Here is a 16,508-nt window from a genome sequence, read left to right as displayed (position 1 = left end):
GCACACAGAGTTTCCCTCCAAATACAATCTCGCCCGCAGCAGCGACAACTTTGCAGCTGCCTACTGGAGAGCACTCCCCCATCGCTGCTGGCTTATGGCCATGTTGTCTTAATGCTGATGGGCACAGGGGAAGTGGCTGGCAGGCTGGCCTGAGAAGGAGATGGCTCTTTCCCATTAGCTTGTGACCAACATACAGGTGCTCTGACTGCTCCAGAGCCTGTCCTGGAACCTGTGAAGTACTTGCCCAGCGGTGTCCGTAGGCTTTGATGCCCTTCTCTGTATGCCGTCAAATGATATGTGTTTCATTAACTTGCTTTTTGCGTGTCTCTCTCCCCTCTTTAGGGCTTAGCACTGGCCAGTGCTCTGGTACCTTATGTGAAGCTCCTATGTGTGTGCAGCTGTGACATTGCTGCGTTTTAGCTAAGGATTTGCATCCGCTCCAGTCATCTGTAACTTAACTCCCAGATACCTCACTGTCTTTAGCTTTCTCCTTTCTCATCATATCAGATATAAGCTGCTTGACTGAGATCTGACAAGATGTGATTTTTATCCCACCTCATTTGTCAGTACTTGCTTGCACGTTCTCAAGACATGGCTTTCACTTGTTTCTTTTGACTTATTCTGCACTTGTGAAACAGGTTCTCTTTACCCTTCTTTGGAATCACTTTCCTCTGTCAGGCCCTTTTGTAGAGCCGCTGGCTTGGAGAACCTGCTCTGAGACTGTATTGGTCATGCTGGCCAAGTGTGGGGGGGTCAGTGAGAGCAACTACAATGTAGAGGGAGATCTGAGTTACCTATAAAGGGTCTGTTGTCTCTCTCCTGGGCCACCTAGGGCCCCATGGAAATATGGGAAATGCCTACTGCTTCTTTGCTCTCCCTTATTTAATCGATTTACTTTATGCTGCGGCATAGTGCCAGCTGCTATAAAATCTCCTGGGCGAGCAGTCTCGGGAGGGCTGGAAGCTTAATGGCTTTGGTACATGGCACAGCACAAAAGCTAATGCAGCTTGCTTGTCGCGAGGGTAACCGCAAGCAAAGATATTCCTGAGGATTATAACCTGCCTTGGCTGTAAATTGTGTCCTGAGTCTATACAGTATCTAGCAGAAGGAGGACCAGGTATGTATTTGAAGCGTAAAAGACTTGTGCTTTACACATGCAGATTGTTACCTATGCAAGATATGTTGAAGTTGCAATAAATTCTTGGTATTTTACATCTCTGTGGTGGAAAACTTGCTCTGGATTTATTTGACACCTAAACATCATCCAGTTTGAGGACTGGATAGTGACTGTTTGCTTATTGTTTGTGGCGTATCCTAATAAATAAATTATTGATATTCAATAGATGCCACAAGACAGGGCAGATGGTTTTTTTTTTTAAAGAGGTTGAATGGTACATATGTGTGTCTGCTTCTGCTGTCAGTAACTGTTATATGTGTCGCTTATTGAGTGGCCAGTGATAAAATATCTATTCGCTAATCTTCATCTCTTCCTTTTTTTTTTTCCTAATGAGTGTTTACTTTTATGTCAAAAGATGTAAAACAAAACACTTTCCCAGCCAACCAAAATCATTTGGGAGGCTGTCCCAGTCGTTGCACTAGAATGTAGTCCCTTGAGGGACATGAGAAGTGAGGCTTTTCCTCACTATCCTGTACATCCATGCTCAGAATCATGAGAAGAGACAGAAAAGATCTGACATTCAGCAGTGGGACCTGAAAAAAAGGAGGGGGGAAAAAACCTTTTTCCCTTAAGGATTAGTGACCTAGTGATCCTGTGACAAACACAGGAGCAAAGAATGGTCAGGAGAAACGCCCAAGAAGCTAGGAAGTCCCTCTTACTTTCTTATGAAGTGGGTGGGATGCCAACAGCTGGTGCCTGGGCCTTGAGAAGGGATCGCTATAGAGTCCATGAGTTGTCACGTACTCTGCGTGGCTGATGTACAAATGGACTATATGTCTAGACACATGTTGCTGTAGTATGGAGATACTGTGTGTGTGGTTTTTAAAATATATATATATAAACTATAAAAATATGGTGGTCAGTGCTGTCTGTGAGGGCCATAATTCTCCTCTGCCTCACTTGTTATTGCTTCTGTCAGAGTGGCCCTGTGGGTTTTGAGATACGAAACATCTGGCTGGCTGATTGCAGGTGGCTTGAGGGGTTAGTTTGTCTAAAAGAGGTAGTGTGCTTTGTGTGCATGAGGCAATGAAATGGACACCTATTGGGAGGAAGTATTTTTGTTGTAAATGCCAGAACTTTGTTTAGAAGGGGGTGGGGGAAAGTATTCCCCCCCCCCAAAAAAAAAAATAAAGCGCCTGCCTACACGATGGAGCACAGTATGCTCTTCTCTCTAGGACGTCCTGCCTGTGGGTTGCTTTGTGAAATGGTGCTGTCTCCTGGCCAAAGGAAGCTACCTTACAAGTGTGGTCCAGAAAAACAAACAAACAAAATCCATGTACCTTGAACTTCTGCCTGCTCCACGGGTGGATGTATCATGGCTTCGGTTATTTGGAGCTACCTGTGTCAAAGGCCTGCTATCACGCTCATTTTGGACTCAATATTTTCTTCAGTGAAGCCATGAGCTATAGGGTTGACTGAATGTAGTAATTCCTGGTATTTCTAGAGCAAAATGTGGTGACTTCAGCTAGCTAGAAGTGAGATTTAGCTTCCCACTTTAAGTCAGTTAAATCCAGTGTGCCTTTAGAATGGCATTTCAAAAGCAAAGCTGAAGCTGTAACGTTATTTTGCAGGAGCTTGGGTTCGCACGTGGCCCTGTGCGTGACAGTGACATGCCAGCCCGTTTGAAATGGTGCCAGTGTAACCCAGAGCTGGAGCAATCCTGCCTGACTGGAAAACCGTGCAACTGGTACCATTGCTGCCGGTGTTAGAGCCTGCAGGAAGGTTCAGGAATGGTGGTATAGGAGATATTTCAGCAAGTCATATTACCAACAAAAGTGTTTTTACCTGTTTATGTTTGAGACTGCATCTGCACACATTGCTTTGCACAACCCTTTGTTTCCTCAGGTGGCAGCGGCATCGCTGTCCATTTGAGGGACTGTCAGTAATTCTTGCTCCTGTTGTATTAAGTTAGCCCTACTAAGATAGAAAGGGAATTTATTGTTTTCATGGAGAAGGGAAGTGAAGCTTTGAGTTTAAATGTGCCTAAAACTAAATTGTGTGATTAAGATAGAAGTACTGTTTCACTTCCTATCTTTGTATTGGACCATATTTCGACCAGTCTATGGGAAAACATTTAAACGGGAAAATCCTTTGCAGAGGAATCCTTTGAAAACCTTTTAAAATATGTTATTTGGCAACCATTCTTAGAATGCTGAAAGACCTGGAGGGAACCAGATATACATAATGCATTGGGTTACTTACACATACTGACAAACATGGCATAATGTAGCTTTTACAGGAAAAAATTCAACTGTAATGTTAAACCAAATTAAGGAAACATCATTAAGGTTGCAAAATTAAGCAATCAAACATAAGGTTGTCAGTGCAACCCTAATTCAGGCCCCTTGTGTGTATGCATTATGATACAGTCTTTAATTACATGATCATATACTATTTTTTTTTCCTCCTGCTTCATTCAGTGAGCAGGATGAATAGCACTCGCTAAATGAGTAGCTATTTGGTATTATGCTTTTCCCATTGTTCAGTGTGTGGTCCCATGCTTTATTTATGGCATACTATTCAAACTGCTCTGAAAAGAAAATCTAAATCTCCTCATGGGCTTTTTAATGGCAGTCACCACTGCAGTGTCTGAAAGCTTCACAAGTGCTAATGATGGCTTCATCTTCACAACCAGCCGGTGAGATATAGGGGTGGCAGCAGCTCAGGGAAGCTGAAGCAAAAGAGATAAAGGTCAAAAGTCTCTGCCAACTTGAGGTGCTCAATTTAAGACCTTTAGCATCTTATTCTTTAGCACCATGTTGAACTTCATCTGTCTAAAAGTAGTTTCTGTAAACTGAGCACCTGTGGTTGCATCCCTGCTGTTTTGCCCCGCTGATAGCGCCGTTCAGTTCCCTTACTTATGAGGCTGTCCTTTCTCTTCCTGCTCTTTGGGTATCACTTAGCATGGACCTATCCACTACTGTGACAGACTGGCTTCAGTGCTGGATTATGTGAGAGGTTCTGTACAGCCCTGTATGTCCCTGTAACGTATAGGAGAAGGTGTAGCACAGTCAGAGAGTGAGATTGCTCAATATTTTAATGACTGAAAGAGTTCTTTGAATGTGCTCCATTCATACTTCTTCAAAACCTGTAGTCTGGCCAGCTTGAATAGACTTTCATAAGAATAATATAAGGAATATCCTTCCTACTGCATGGCTATTAACTTCCAACTGTGTAGCATCTCCAGGGTTTGAAACAAAAAGTTAAGGTGCTAAAAAGCTGATAGTGGGTTTGGTAGACCATATTGGACCTTTACTTTTTGATCATGTTTTGATGTTTTCCTTTAATAAAAACAAACAACCTCTTCCCCCAAATATTCGATTAGGTGGAATCCCTGGTAGAGGGGGAAAATTGCTCTGGTCCTTGAGAGCAGGAGAAGCTCAAGATACTAGAAGGTAAGGAGCTGGAGAGTGCCAGCAACTCTTGCAGAGAGACTAAGATGGCTCCAAGAGTTTCTGCCAGCTAGGCCATTGGGAACTTGGGAGATTCTGCCTCGGGACCAGCTTTGTCACTCACTTGCCTGCATCCAGGCTCAGGCTGATAAAGTCTTTTACTGTGTTGACATAGTGGATAGTAGAGTGTACACATTACTTCCATTCTGCTTTTCCTAGTTGTTTTTTTTTTTTTTTCTTCTCTTGATGTAAATTACTCCCACTATTCCCATTACAGAAGAAAATCTATGGTGTGTTTGTAACTATGCTGTTGAGAACAGCTGAATTATTTTGGCTTAAGTTTGTGCTTCAAATCAGCTAGAGGCCAAGACCTGTTATAAAAATATTTAGTAGTAGATACACTGGCTAACCTTTGGGAGAAAAATAGAACAAGATCTTGTAATGGGAAGTCAGGGCATCTTAATAATGCATGGAACTACCAACCTTAGCTATGCGCGGCCGTCAGCTAGCATAAATGGCCATGTCTACATTGACTTCAAAGATCGCGTATCGGTAGAGAGCAGCTGATGGTCTTGCTAACATTGCCAAATAATGTTTGAAGATGTAATGGAAAAAAAATTAGTTAAAATGTGTGGTCTATAAGATCCTGTTCTGGACAGTCTTGAGGAAGGAATACAGCAGTCTGGCAGTATTCTCACATGCAATAAATGTGAAAATATACAGTATTTCACTTTCTGTTATAGTTACTAACAAAAGTTGAGTATTTCGGGATATTCTTTCTCATGGGTGTTAAACACCTGGTTTGACTCTTTCTTTACTTTTTGCTATATTTTTTGTTTATTTTGGAGTATTGCTGAGTAGAATTGGTGACAATAGATCTCTAGGTTCTGGCCAGGCTGCTGTAAAATACTGTGTCATTCTACATTTGTACAGAAATTTTGTTGGCCACTTTCTTCCATGAACTAAAATCAAATGTAAACCCAAGTCACAAGATGTCATAATTCGTGTTTTGGTGAAAACAAAAAGGTTCCTCAGCTCAGCGTTCCTAAACAGAGTTAGGAATCCGTTTCCATGTAGGGCTGCGTTGGTGGTCATTTTGAGAAGGGCAAAGAGTCAGTGTAATCAGTGTATCTTGATGTCCCAGGAGGAGGCTGTTTATAAAAAGCTCTGCTGGTGTTGGGCAGCATGGTGGCTTTTGTAGTGCAGCATCCCCGAGAGCAGGCTCTCTGCTTCTGCGTCCTACTCCTAACCTGTGTGAAGTGATGACTGTGACTGATGGATTATCACAGCTATAGCACTTCGATTACTCCTCTCTGCCTTCTGAAAAAAACAAATTCCCTGAATCTGTGGTCAGACAGGTTGGCAAATATAGCCATTCTCCCTATAATAGGGCAAGCTAAAACTACTGTTAAGCTGCATTTATGCCTCTGATGTTCCTTAGCAAATTCTTCTGGTGCAGGAATTGCCACTGTAGCCCAGCAGATGACAGAGCGAGTTGACCTGGCACAAGGACTGACAAATTCTTCATTGGCTAGGCATTGCCTATTTTATTTTTGAAATTGGCTTTTGTTTGGTTGAGGTAAGCTTTGCTAGTGGTGCTACCAGAACATCAAATAGCTCCGTGAATCTGAGTTGCTGTTAAGTCAAAAGTTGTGGGTTATATCTTCAAAGAAAAAGGCTGATGTGGACTTTTTAACATCATAGCTAAACTGCTGAGGTAAAAGTACTCTCAAAGCCTTTTAGTGATGGTGAGTTTTTTTTTTTAAATCAGCCTGATCTAAGCCTTGCTGCCTTTCTGTGCATTTCATGAGATGCACTTGTGGTTAGCTAATGCAACGTAGGCACGGGTTTGGCTGGTGTCAGTCCCCACATGTGTGTGTGCATGTGCATCTTTGGGACAGACCTCCTGCAGTCTGAAGGGCTCTGTGGGCACATGTGGCTCACCAAAGAGGCCAGTGTGAGGACCAGCCTGCATTAAACACCCATTAACCTTGTCTCTGTGTGGTGAACTGACTCATGGCAGGATCCTTTTTGGATGTGATGAGAGCAGAGGGGAAAGATCCGCCTGTCAGTGTTTCAGTGCACTGGTGAATGCTCTCAGCTTGTTTATGCTGTAGCTTCTACTTTGCTGTGGGTAAGAATGGTTGAACAAAAGCCTTCTATTGTTTTGAATCCTACTGGCCTTCTTTTAAACCTCTTCACTTGTGGTATGCCTTGTGTGTTGGATCTCTTGTTTTCTCTCCTTCAGCCTCTGTGGGTTGCTTCATCCTGTTTTCAGGTAGCGAGCTAGAGGGGACAGGGGATGGCAGACATCCTGCCCGACCCTCCCCAAGCAGCTGAGAGCAAGAGAGGGGGCTTGTGCGTCACTGGACGGAGAAGCAAAGGACAAGGACAGGTCAGATCTGATGGAGATGGGGTGCACAGGGAGGAAAGAGAAGAGCATTATGGAAGATCTGTTCAGCTTTTTCTTGCATGAAAAATCCTTCTTGCATGAAAAATCATGGCTTCTAAAGACCTGCTGGCGGGGAGCTCCTTGGTCTGCTGTCCCATGGGGGAAAACAGGTCCAGGGGCCAAAGCCCCGACTCCCACTAGAAGTAGTAGTTGTGTAGAAGGAACAGCTGAACTGTGGGGGTTAAAGATGATCTGATGGATAGCAATTTGTGTATGTGGGAGGGTGCTGCTCTTCACCTGTACCTGTATAACTGTGTACCTTGAAAAATCTAGCAAGAGATCCTCTTTTCAAAGCCAGTAGTATCTAAGCAACTTAGGCAGGAGTTTCCTTTAACTCTGCTTCTCCATATGCTAATATATTGCACACTGTTTAACTCACATGGTGCAGAAGTACCTGCTAAAACAGACAGTGTGAAAAAATCTCTGTAATCTGCCAGCTGTGGCCTGCTGTCCCACCCTGACTCCTGATCATGCATCCTGATGCATGGTGGCTGCAGGTGGGCAGCCTGGTGGGGCTGCCTGTCATGCCTTGCGCAGGCAATGCTGCTGCATCTCGCCAAGGGACTACTGCGTTCAGTGTAGGATATTAGAGTCTGTTAGAGCAAGCCTGGAGTGTGTTGCTGGCAGGAGAGGGCAATGAAGCTTTTTGTGGTAGAATACATGACTCTTATCAAGGAATCTAATTTTTCAGGAAGTAAATTAGGTGTTGCCTCATGTGGCATAGCAGCCAGAACACATGCTTTTCCTTTTCTTTTAGAACTAGTGTGGAGCAGGGGAGAAGAACAGCAGCACCTCTGCATTTTGGCGTTTGGAGCAAGGCTTTGGACTGTTTCCTACCTGTGTATCCACACGCTCACAAACAGAGCAATTTGGTTGCTGTGGTTCTCCTGCAGGAGAGAAACTAGAAGGTACTTGTTGCATTGGCCTGCTCCCTGGCACAACCAATTTTTCCGTAGATATCCACATAGTATCTGTAGACTGGGGGCGGGATGGTCAACCTTAAGTGCGTAATATCTTGAATGCTGGACATCTGACATGGTGTCTTTCCAGAGCTTTTGGAGCAAGGGCCTATTGGCCCACTGATACTCTTCCCAGGCCCTTACCATAATTCTCACAGCCAGGCACTTTCCAGCTCACCTAATTTGTATTTTTCCTCTAGGAAGAAAGTATCCAGATGCCCCTCATGTGCTACTGGAGTCTTCTCTAGTATAAAGGCTGTCCCTTCTCTCGCTGGGATAGAGGGACTGTGGGACATCTCACTGAACCCTTCTGACAGCTGTTCTCTGAGGGATTCCCATCTAGCCCCTATGACAAACCCCCCCCCGCGCACCCTGCTTAGTTTTATTCAGTGCTGGTGCAGTGAGGCAACTGTCCTGGCAGAGAAGCAGCCTCCAAAGTTAGGCAGCCAGAACAGCAGTAGTGGAGCAGAGGAGCTGCTTCCCTCAAACCATCGCTGCCTGTCCCCACACATGGTAAAATAAACCTCTCTGAGTTGTGCAGTAAAGGACCAACAGCAGCACTGGCAAAATCAATGACTGTGCTAGTAGTGACTGCAGAGAGGGCTGGTATGTACTGTGGCTCAGTGGAAATTTATCTCCTGAAACGTAGAGATGTCTTCTAGCAGATAACTAGAAATGCCTGACTTGGCTGAAGGGGGTGGCAGGACTGGGAACAGAGCAGGGACAACCTGGGGCTGAGTGGCCTCCCCTAAAGCTCCCTGGCAACTGCTCGACTTGTGGCTGCAGCTCCAGTCCTTCTGCCTGAGTCTGTCCTTTTTGGGGACTTCTCCTGGAGTCTGCAAACCACTGTCACAATGTGAAAGCTGCAAAATGCTTTCTCCGTGTGGGCAGGGGGAGTGTTAGAACCTCTCTCTTAGGTCATTTATTTTTTATTCAAAAGATGGCTACACATGGTTTTGGTCAAAGACAACATATTCAATCAAGTGTTTGGATTTTTTTCTTTTTTTGAAGGTTTATTGAAAGCAGGCTTTTGTAGGAATCATACTGGGATAGCTCTTCATGTGCCTTTTTGAAATAACTCATTTTATTAGCTTTTGAGTTTATCTTTCTGGGGTTGTAATGGGCTAAACATTTTTGAAGCACTTTTAAAAATGAAACTGAGAACTCTTACAAGATGAGTAAAAGAGGTTTTTTGTCAAGTTTTGCTTCAAACACCTGGGCAGCCAGACGAAGTGAAACGTGCCCTGCAGCTTGCTCGCAAGATGGCAGCATGTGGGCTGGGACAGCTGGCTCCCAGTCTGGCGCAGCTGACTGTGCATGTGGGATAAACTCTGCTTACCTGTTGACATCTCTTGTGGAGGCACAAGAAGCAGAAGACTGATGTATTTGGGAGCTGAACAGTGGAGTCAAGTTTTGTTCAGGTATTAGGGGGAAGTGAGAGGGAAGATGCAGGACAGCCATGAGTCTGTGTAAGCCGTGCCTGGTGCCTGCCCGGGCGAGTCAGCATCGTGGGTCCTGCAGCATCATGTCTAGGAGCCTAGTGGGGACGTACTGGAGCTTCCTATTAACCTGTGTGCTTCAGGCTTTCTCTCAGCAGAAGCAGGGGGCAGCAGGTGGGCTGGAGTAACTGCATGTCTAGATTTCACCCTAATATGGTGGTTAGACAAGACATGTTGTTTCCCTGGGCCTCAAAAGTGCCTCGGTTGCTTGAGTTAGGCATCACTATAGGCACCTGCAACATGCTTGGGAGGGAATTGCCAAGCTCTGCCGTGCTTAGTACCACCGCTCAGCCTCTCCCCTGCCAGAAGGGCCTGCTATCTTATGGAGGACTTTCTTTGGGTAATCTCCTCATTGAACGTATAACATGCGCTTTTTCAATAACTTTATTCTGGGCAACTGCCCAGTGCTTGTGACGGAGCGTAACGTAGAGTCAGTCCACTTTGGAAAATAGGTTGTTAGTTATATTACTACTTTCTGCGGTGCTCCAATACAGTTGTAACATTTAGCTCATAGTAGTTACTGTTTGTTGCTTTTTCAGTTAGGAGGTATTTAGTAAATTCCTCTATTGGTCATTGAGATAAATTTGACAAGAATATTATAAATGAACGATAGGGAGGCTGGGCGCTGCCCCCGTTCACAATGGGGTGCAGATCCCCATTACACACTGCCTTAGCAGCAGAATTGCATCTTCCTGTGCTGGTAGATAGCATGTGCTAATTCCCAGAGCTGGTCTTTGGTGTCCCATTAGTTTAAAATCATAATTCTGAGTAAATCTTTGCAATTCTTGCACTGGACATCACCTACTAACAATTTTTTGGGGAAAAGGATCTTGCTGTGTAGATCTGCTGTCACTCCACCTTCAAAAATAATTGATGCTCATGGAGTGTGGAGGGGGGACTGAGACCAGTAAAAAAGCTGTATTCAATATTAAGGATTTGCTTTTCATAACTGCACAGCTCATTGCTGACTGTTGTTCAACAGTGTATCTCTTCAGACCACATTGCCAACATTTTTTTTTCCCTTTCCTGCTTGTACGAACACATTATTATTACTTTCTCTGGAATCCTGAGGAAAGAAGAATAATCGAGCACTTTCAGGTAGTGGTGCTCCCCAAAGATAGTCTGCTTTGAAGACTCTAAGGAAACTTGGCTACAGTTTTTGCTTTTTTAAATCTCAGAGGGATGATTAGCATGTGGTAAAAGTTCCCTTGTGAATTTTTTTGTTCTTTATATATTGTGCCTTTATCTCCTTCTATGATAAAGCTCTGTACATCCTTCCCCACTGCCCCTTCTTAGTATCGGACTGCTCAGAGACCTGGGGGACAGATACTGTTTTTATGAGACTGCTGTTCCTGGTGAAGCACCCCTGGCCTCGGAGAACAGGAGGACGCGGTGGGGAGAACAGGAGGACGCGGTGGTCTAGCTAACTGAAGGAGAGGCTAGTTTCCAAGGAAGAAGTGACTTGGGGACACCCTTGAGGAAATGTGGTGCTACTGAAAGATGAAACATCAGTGCTCTCATCTGCTTTGCATCCCCTGTCCAACTGTGCAGCAAGGCAGGTGGTAGCCTACTTTCCAACATGATCCAGGGAACGCTGCTCTGATTTAGGATAAGATCCTCCAGCCAGACTCTCTTTAAATAGCTTAAACTCAAGGTTGAAGTTAGATTTATGCTGAATGAAGTCCCTTTATCCTGATGAGCTTGCCTGTTTGTTTAAAGTAGTTTTAAGAGCTCACTGAGTCTCTGTAGTGCAAGGGTTTATCTGTGCACAATATGGTCCTTTATTTTTAAACTGTAGGTATGAGGGAAGAAGCTTCATCTCCATTTTGATCGGGTCTGAGCCTTTCAGGGTAGCACAAGCTTTTGCTGAAAGACGTGTAAGAAAGAGATTGGATATCCAGTGTCTAGTACTGTTGAAGGAATCCCCAGTGATAGTCCAACGTGTTATGTCAGATTGTAACCTGCTGCTAGTGTGACAAGGAAAAGCCTGAAGCTTTTTCTGAGCTTATTACAGATGATTTTATGGGTGCAGACCGTACGGAAAGACCAATATGATGTTTGTGTTAAACTTAATTCTCGCTTCCAGTGTGTCCTGTGTACTGTCAGTAGTTGCTCATTTTTCTTGGGTGCATCTACTACATGAAAAATAAGGGACAGTGCCTTATTTTAAGGGGTGTCTAGGGAAATATGGTTTCCATTAGTATATCATGTATTTTTATCCCAAGTGGGCATTTGTATTCAAAGGCCATAAATTAAAGCTTTTATTTAAAGTGGTGCTTACCAGTTTCAGTATATTTTAATGTCTTTGCTTTTTTTAATCAATTCATACATTTCTATACAGGTACAGCTGGAATAAACGATGAAGCCCTTCCTTAAAGAATCAACCCACGATAAGGTTCTCTTTTCACTTACAAAGCGAAAATGTTACTTTTTTTTTGCCCTGCACTTAAAGGTAGAATCTGTAAGTCTTAAGACCGAGAACTAGAATTTGAAGGTGGAGTATTGGATCATTTTTCAATACAAGGCTTTAGGAGGGCATGCACAGGTTCAGGAGTCCCTCAGTGCACAGTAATCCTTGTGCAAACAATCCATCTGCAACTCTTGCAAGTTGCAACTCCTCAGTAGTGCTTAAAATTTCTGAAAAGTCAATGCTTTTTCATTAGAAGAAGGTCACTGAATCAGATTACTCTGATTGCACTTGAACACCTGGCTTCACATGCTGATAATAAGAAAGAAAATAAGCATTTCCAGTGATTAAATATTACTTGTCCATAAGCCCTTCTTTGCAATATTTGTTCAGAAAAATTCCTATCACTCAGAAAACATGATATTTTGACTGTGAGAAATAGGAAATATCATCCTTTGGGCCATGCCTTAACATTTATATATATTCAAGACTGATAAAATGAAATATATACTGTAACTGTGAAATTCTTTTGGCAGACGAGGAAGAGTGCCTGAAAATGTTTCTCATCTTCCAGTATTAATTTATGATTTATCTCTAACACAGATTTGTTACACCCTCCAGAATGTGAGCTGAGCAATTAGTTTGAAGCAAATATTCATATTGATTTGCTATTTATTTGCAGTCAGGGGTTGTCTCTGGAAGATATCATTAGCATTATCACAGGTCATTATGGTATTTTCAAAAGTTTAAAGCTCTTGATTTAGTGATACTTTTACACTTCAAATATTTCTAAATCAGTTTCACTGTCTTAAAATTAATCAAGTAGACAGTGGGTTACTTCTTTCAGCTGGATAGTGACAACACTTATGAAAAGCATATCGATGCTTCCAGGATTTGTAGTAGCTGTGAGGGGGGGAGGAGTATATATCTCAGCCAAGTCTTTAATTGCCCTTTCAGTTAGAAGAGGAGCTAATGTATTGTTAGACAAAGACACAAAGGTTTTGTCTCACTGCGATGTGTGGGGTTTTTTTTGTTGTTGTTATCTTGCAGAGGAGGGGATACTGTTTAACTTACTGTCTTGGTTAACTGATCTGTATGAGTAACTGTGGGTAACACTGATATATTCGGGCAAAAGAAAAATCCTCAGGTGGTTGCTACAGAAATGGCTATGTTTTCACTTTTTTGTGCAACAGTGTTCTCGGAAACATTGCTTGAATTACTTTTGTCTTCTCTGTTTGCGTGCTGTCTTGCATATGACAGTCCACCATGAACGATCGAGAAATTGTTGCATAAATCGCAGAAACGGCTATGGCAGTTATAGCTATCTCTAGCGATCTGCTTTCGGTAATGAGTGGAAAATTGATTTTTTTTTTGTAATTCCTTTTCTTCCTTTTAAAGATGGTAGACTTATCTGATGAAACGTTACTTTTATAGTCACTGTGACAATGGGGATTTGTGCAGCGTTGTAAGTCAGCTAGCTGAAATATAAATAAACCTTAGGCTGAACTTTAAATTGTGACTACTGCTTGCTTTGGATTGTTTTCATGCCTTGGGATATAGATCCCGGGTATCGTAGTCCTTGATAAATGCAGGGAATCACCCCCCCCCCCACCCCCATGGTGTAGGTTGAACATAGAGAGTAGCTACAATTTTTGGCAGAGACTGAAGATATTCTCAAGCTGCTTTCCAGATATAGAGCTGAAAATACAGGATGTTTAAGGCTGCGTTCTGTATACAGTTTATAAAAAGGATCCCATGTGGGGACTCTCTTCTCTGAAACTTGTAGCTTTATTTTGTCAAGCCTTTAAAATAGCTTTGTGCGTCCCTCTCTGGACTGTGGGGAGTAATCTACATACGCGCTTCCCCTGGTCCTGCTTCTCTCTCACTCTGCAGATTCTCCTGTCTTCAAGCAGTAAGCGTGGGGTTTAATCCAAGGTAATTTATGCTCAGTTTTCTCTTCTCTTCTCCCCCGACCCCTGCCCAGCTCTGGTCTTCCCCGCTGCTGTCCCCTGAGGCATTGCCCTGCAGGGTGCCCGAGCCCCGAAATGGGCAGTCTCCTACCAGGGCCATCCCCTGGCCTGGCGTCTCTCCTCCCACAGCCTTGACTCCAGGTCAGCACCGCTCGCAGGGTGCAAAGCCTTTCGGGAGCTGGACTTTCTTCTTTTACAGGCTGTGAAGCTGGGAGGAAATTTCCAGACTCCTAGGCATCTGTTGTAGATGTTGGGGCTGATGTGATGTGTTTTAACAAGCAAAGTCTCTAACGTGGAGCCCCATCTGTTATAATGGGCATTTGGTGAAGCCTTTGGCCTATCCAAAAGGAAGCGTTTAAAAACAAACGATTTACAAAGCTTTCTTAGGATTCTTGCAGTGAAAATGAGCCTTAGTCAACAGCTCTTTGGTTTGCTATTGCACTGCAAAGACTTGTTTTACCTGCCTTCTTGATCAAGTGATCAAATCAGTAAGTGCTAGATGGTTTTTTAAAACCAAAATAGTCGCTTGGTAGTACTTCCAAATCATGGAGGGTAATGCATTAAAGGCCCTCCCAAGAGAGGCAATTCTAGCTTCATGTATTTGTTTAAGGTGGATTAGTTAACTTCTGGTACTAAGGACAGTACTATTTCCCATAAGTGACTTTAAGTGTTCTAGCATGTTACAGTTTGAGATAGTTGATTGCCCTAATAACATATGGATATGTATGAAACTAAAGCTATATACATATTTATAAAGATAGACATACTCAGAACATACAGATCACAGGCTTCGGAGCTGTGACATGTTCAGCTTTCTAAAAAGGGTGGTTATGTCATATATTAAATGTGCAGTCGCTGGGGCTTGTAGGTTAAACAACACAGGGGATATGTAGTCGGGGTAGCTACTATCCTTAATTGCAATTGATCTGCTTAGTGCTTTCATCTTAATAAAGTTGGGAGCTTTTTGGTATTCTTTTGTAATCTAACAAAGCATCAATATTTTCAGTGACAAATGAGGGTTGATTACCTGGTGAAGATTGATTGCAGGCTTAAACTTGCTGGACTGAAGCTTGTGTTAATGTCCCCCTTCTAATAATCATTCAATTTCCTTAAATCTACTCTAATTTTAGGCCTAGGTATACCTGTGTTTCGACTTCCTAGTGACAGTTAAATTCTCACTAATATTGGTTAAGCCATTTGGACAATGCAATGCAATGCAACGACCATGATGGATGACTTTAATTTGATACTTTTAGACTGTCTTTGTTGCTCCTGCACCAGTGAAAATTTGCTACAGAATTAAATTAACACTGCGTCTGCTTTTGTGTTTGTAACCTAGCAGCCAGAGGGCATGTAAGCCTGCTTTTAAAAAGTCTTTCTACCCTAGCATTGGAGGGAGTGTGTGTAAATTTGAAACTTCCAAAGAGTGACAATACTAATAGTGAAGATCTCAATTTTTCTCTTAACTCTGTCGGTTGCATTTTTACTGGGAGACAAAAATATTCTATTTCTTTATATAATTTATATTTTTGAAAATGTAAATAACCTTTTGAGACAAAGGTTTCTTATTTGTGCAGAGGGTCCTGAAGCCTGAAATGTTTCATGCTACACAAAAGTGGTAAAAGTGGGAGAGAATATATACACATAATTAAACATTTTTAATTCTTCTTGTTCTCAACTCTCTTTTTATATTAGTGAATTGGACTTTATTTATTGGTGCTGAACACTGAACTGTTCTTGAACAATCTCTTTATTGGTCTGAGAAAACGCATTAAGGAACTTCTTTCACATCAGTTAATTGGACCACTCGTGTAGTAAAGATTGTGTCCCTGTGTGAGCTGTCGTAGCAGGATGTCTGCATGTGTCAGGTTTTTTGGCCCAGTCCAGGGGACTGTTACCAAGTTCAGTGAGAAGTTCTAGTAACTTATACAAAACCGTACCGATGTACGGAGACCCCCTGCAGCAGGGGAGAAGCCGTCCTTAAGATGTTCCTGGCTGTGGTGACTGAGCCACCAGCTGACGAGCGAACCTATCCAGCCCGTGCGTGGTCTTGATGGGCTGATCTTGTCCAGCCTCTTGGAAGACTCATGTCCTTATCTGAGACCTACTGAAAGGTGAAGAGCTTTGAGTGGTTTCTGACAACATGGTATTTCTTCATCTGCAAGCATTTATGAGTCCCTTTTGATATACTTGGTAATTTTTTAATCATCACGCCCCCTCTAATAGATATCTAAATCCTGAGAGGTTTAAGATGGAAATGGTCTCTCTAGGATCTTATGAGAAGAATTTTCACAATCAAGTGAGAACTTAAGCTGCCTTCCCCTCCACCCCATTTTTGACAAACTTCAGCCAGCTAAAATATGCAAATGTTTGTCATGTTACACATAGAAATGAACTGATCTCTGTATCCAACCTCTGATGTTGAAGCAGTTGAATTCTGTTTAAGTAAAGACTGTAGTAATGGTGGAGGTGCATATTTGGTGGATAAAGATTTTTTTTTTTGTTGTTCTGGAAGAAAAATCAAACTGAATAAAATCAATTACTACCTAATCCAAAGTCTCCTCAAATCAATGGGAGCCTTTTTACTGACTTGAATGGGTTTTGGATCAAGTGCTACTGTATAAATTATAAATATTGTAGCTAGGTCATTTT

Source organism: Struthio camelus, chromosome 11 (assembly GCF_040807025.1).
Source record: "Struthio camelus isolate bStrCam1 chromosome 11, bStrCam1.hap1, whole genome shotgun sequence".
Lineage (NCBI taxonomy): Eukaryota > Metazoa > Chordata > Aves > Struthioniformes > Struthionidae > Struthio > Struthio camelus.
This window is presented reverse-complemented; position numbering follows the sequence as displayed.